The sequence below is a fragment of the Glycine soja genome, chromosome 20, assembly GCF_004193775.1.
Source record: "Glycine soja cultivar W05 chromosome 20, ASM419377v2, whole genome shotgun sequence".
Classification (NCBI taxonomy): domain Eukaryota; kingdom Viridiplantae; phylum Streptophyta; class Magnoliopsida; order Fabales; family Fabaceae; genus Glycine; species Glycine soja.
In genome coordinates, this window is record NC_041021.1 from 32393262 (window position 1) to 32397721 (window position 4460).

Consider the following 4460-nt stretch of genomic DNA (forward strand, 5'->3'; position numbering starts at 1 on the left):
AACAGTTTTGAAGAAAAAGTTAAGAGTTATAACTCTTAAAATGGTTTTCTCTAAAGTCACAACTTTTTCAATGGTTTCTTTGACCAGACATCAAGACTCTATAAAAGCATGACTTTGGCACACATTCGATAGAGATATATGATATTCTTCCAAACAATTATTTTTCACAATCTTTCTCTAACCATTGCCCATTGCTTTTTATTTGCCAAAAATATTTCTAAACTTTGTTTCAAAGCTTTGTTTTTCTGCAAGTGGAAATTCTACAGAAAACAAAAGTGTGCTATCTTTTCATCCCTTCCTCCTCTTGACAAAAGATTCAAAGGACTAACCTCCTGAGAATTCTTTTGATTCTCCCTTCTCCCTCTTGACAAAAGATTCAAAGGACTAACCGTCTGAGAATTATTTTGATTTTTCCCTTTCCCTTTAAACAAAAGATTTCAAAGGACTAACCGCCTGAGATATCTTTTGTTTCCTCTTACAAAGATTCAAGGGACTAACCGCCTAAGAATTCTTTGTCTTAACACATTGGAGCGTACATCCTTTGTGGCACAAGTAGAGCGTACATCTACTTGGGTTGTTATACTGAGAACAAGAAAGGTTACATCTCTTGTGGATCAATTCGAGTGGAGCGTACATCCACTTGGTTGTTCAAAGAGAACAAGGGAGGGTACATCCCTTGTGGATCTTTGCTTGTAAAGGATTTTACAAGGTTATTGGAAATCTCAAGAACCAGTGGTTGCTTGGAGACTGGATGTAGGCATGGGTTGTTGCCAAACCAATATAAATCTTGTGTTTGTCTTCTTCTTCCCTACACTCTTTATTTTCCGCTGTGTACTTTTTATTTCCGCTTTACTTTTGTCTAAGTTATTGTTTATGTTCTCTACATTCTCATAACTTAGTTGTAAAGCCTAATTGAATCTAGTAACATTAAGAAGGATAAATTTTTAATTAGTCAAGACACGTTCATAATTAATTCAACCCCTCCCCCCTTCTTAATTATTCCGACGCATGTTAATCCAACAGAGCTAAACATCAAGATCCTCAACTGCCTTACAAGAACTTGGGAACCAAAAATCACAGCGATCAAGGAATCCAAGGACTTGGCATTAATGTTGATGGATGATCTCTTCTAAAAACCACATGCATATGAACATGAGTTAATTCAACAATCTCATGCAAAAGATATAGAAAAGAAAAGGAAAAGGATTGCACTCAAAGTTAGTTCCTCAAAGGAAGATCATAAAGAAAGCTTTAGTGATGATGAAGATGCAAATAATTTGAATTTGTTTGTCAAGAAGTTTGGCAAATTCCTCAAAAGGTCCAAAGATAGAAAATTCTCTAAACCTTCAAAGAAGGTGGAAAACAACAACACCTTCACATGCTTAGAATGCATGAAACAAGGCCACATTAAGTCGGATTCTCCTATGTACCTCAAAAAACAACTTGTTAAAAAGGAAGGGAAGAAGTATGGGTAACCAAAAAAGGCCTACATAGCTTAGGAAGACAATGTGTCAACATCCTCCGATTCTTCTAGTGAAGAAGAAATTGCAAATGTGTGCTTAGTGGCTAATTCAATGGATGACTTCTCAATCATTGAAGAAACTGAGGTAAATTCTAAATTTAATGAAGTTTTGGAAGCCTTTAATGAAATGCATGAGGATGTGCAAAAGCTTTTTGTTTCAAACAAGCTGAGAAGCAATCTAAAATGGCATATCACTAAATTGACTTCAACACAAAGTGAGCTTGATAATTTGAAGCAAAAAAATGAAAAACTTGTTTCAAGTTATAAAGCCATTGGTTGTGTTTGTGCTTCTACTTCATTTAATATGGATGATTACAAATCTTTGCAAAATGAATTTGAAAAGTTTAAAAAGGATCATTGATCGAGGCCATACCCGAATCAAATAAATATTAAAATGTAGTAACTAGGAAGTGATCCCAGGTCGTTTCCCAACGAGTAATGATACACCAAATGTTCATAACAGATATTAGGAAATAGTAACAAATTGGGGGGGGGGGGGGTTGTTTGCTTTTGTAAATTAAACAGCGAGTAAAATTGAATTAGAATTTATCAGAATTAAAATATGTTGCTTCCCCTTGATTCACAAGCAAGTCTCTTATCCTAGGTTGCGAGAATTTATCCTTTATCAGTTCAACCACTTAATCCAACCCTAAATTAAATTACTAAGCGAAATTTAACATAAAGCATTCATTATGTGATTAAGCATCACACACACCAATTACTCATAAACGATCATTAAGCATGAACGTAAATTAAGCGCAGAGACAATTAATCAAGCACTAAGCATGCATGAATTAATAGCAACAAATTTAGAGTAAATAGTGAAGAGGAAAAACTGAACAGAATTTAATAGTAATAATAGAACCTCAAAGAGAACTATGCTTGATCCTTAAGAGAAAACAACGTTGTGGACTTAGCCTTCCATTAATCAAATAGAGAACGAAATTTTATTGATAAAACTAAAAGTCTGAACTGGAATTGTAAAAAACGAAAATAAAAGAGAAAGAGAAGAGAAACTAAAACTAAAAACAAAAAATAGAAGAGAGAGAGAGAGAGAGAGAGAGAGCTAAACTAGAACCTTGGTGCTGTTATATAGTTTTTTCAGCCCCAAAGCTTACAAATCTATTTTAAATCCAAGCCCATAAGTAAAATCAAATCAAATCTAGATAAGATAAGATCTAGATGAAATAATATCTAGATGAAATCAAATCTAAATAATATCTAGATTAGATAAGATAAGATAAGATCTAATTTTGTAGAATAAATTAGTCTGTCCTCTTCAAGTCCAAGCCCAATTCTAGATTCAAGCCCAATGCTTCATTAATTCCTTAAATTAGATTAAAAACATCAAATTAGCTGAATGGGCCCAAATAATAAAATTTCCTAATAAATTTGACAATTAAGACTAATCAGTATTTAAAATGGTGCAAAAAGGGTTAAAAAATAGGAGAAAATAATGAAACATCAATCACTATAAAGAACGTATGAAGTTGCAAACTGAGCTTTCCTATTCAAAGATCTTTTTAGAAAAAATGAATAAAGGAAAGAGTGATCTTAGTCACTTACTCAGGTTGCAAAGGCATACTACTGATAAGACCGGTTTAGGTATACAAAGAAAACTGACTTTTAAAAGAAAACCAAACCAAGTCTCCAAAAAGAAAAAATAGTGCATCCTAAGCCTAAAGCAACGACTTGTCATTACTGCATGAAAAGAGGGCAAACATCCTATAAATGTTATGTTAGGATATTTGATGCTCCTAGAGGTAAATGTGTTTGGGTTCCTAAAGAATTAATTGTGGAAATTAATCCCATTGGACCCAACCTCAATTGGGTACCACCTCTTTCTAATTGATTTTGTCATGTAGGTGTGCCTAAAAGAAAAAAGACTCATTATGGTACTTAGATAGTGGTTGATCTAAGCACATGACCGATGACAAGTCCGAACTTATTGACCTTGTGTTTAGGGAAGGTGGATATGTCACTTTCGGAGACAACAATAAGGGAAGAATTATGGGAGAAGGAAATATTGGAAATTAGCACAAGTCCGAACCTATTCATTACCAAGCAAGGCATATAGAGTGTTTAATAGGAGAACATTGTGTGTGGCAGAATTTGTACATGTTGTGTATGATGAACCTAACTCTTGCTCAAGAAAATACTTTGGAAGATGAAAATGCAGGTTTTCAAGATAAGCACATTGTACTTAAAAAAGAACCCAAGGTTAAGGATCTTGAACAAAGTAAGAATATCACTGCTAAACCTCCTAAAGGAATGGAGAACACAAAAAGATCTCTCCTTGGACAACATCATAGGTGAAATATCTTTGGTTATGCAATAACATGGCTTTTGTTTCTCAGATTGAAGCTTGAAACATAGATGAAGCATTGCATGATAAGGATTGGTTGTTGGTTATGCATGATGAATTAAATCAATTTAAAATGAATGAAGTGTGGGATTTAGTCCCTAAACCTGCCTCTCACAAGCCAATCGAAACCAAATGAGTTTTTCGAAACAAGATTGATGAATCTGGAATCATAGTTAGGAATGTGACACCTTGTATCCCAACATACATATAAATAAGAAAAACATATAAAAATATGGAATTTAATTAAATCAATTTTATTCAAATCATGTAAACAAATCCATAGGGGTAAAAGGGTTACATTAGCTTCACTGTTACCAAATAAAACTTATTAAAAACATCTTTGGCTCAAAACAAGGTTGTCCAAGTTTACAAAAGGAAAAAAGTTAAGCAGCAGAATAAAACAAAGTCAAATAGCATGTTTAGAACATCATGCAATTGAAATAGAAACTCATGCCTCAATGTCACATCCTATAAGAGCATTGTGTCCCAGTGTCCTCTAGCACGAGATTCTTTAAAATCATTCATCTAGTCATCTACTCCCACGAACACAAGGTTCGAGATCATCATAGGATC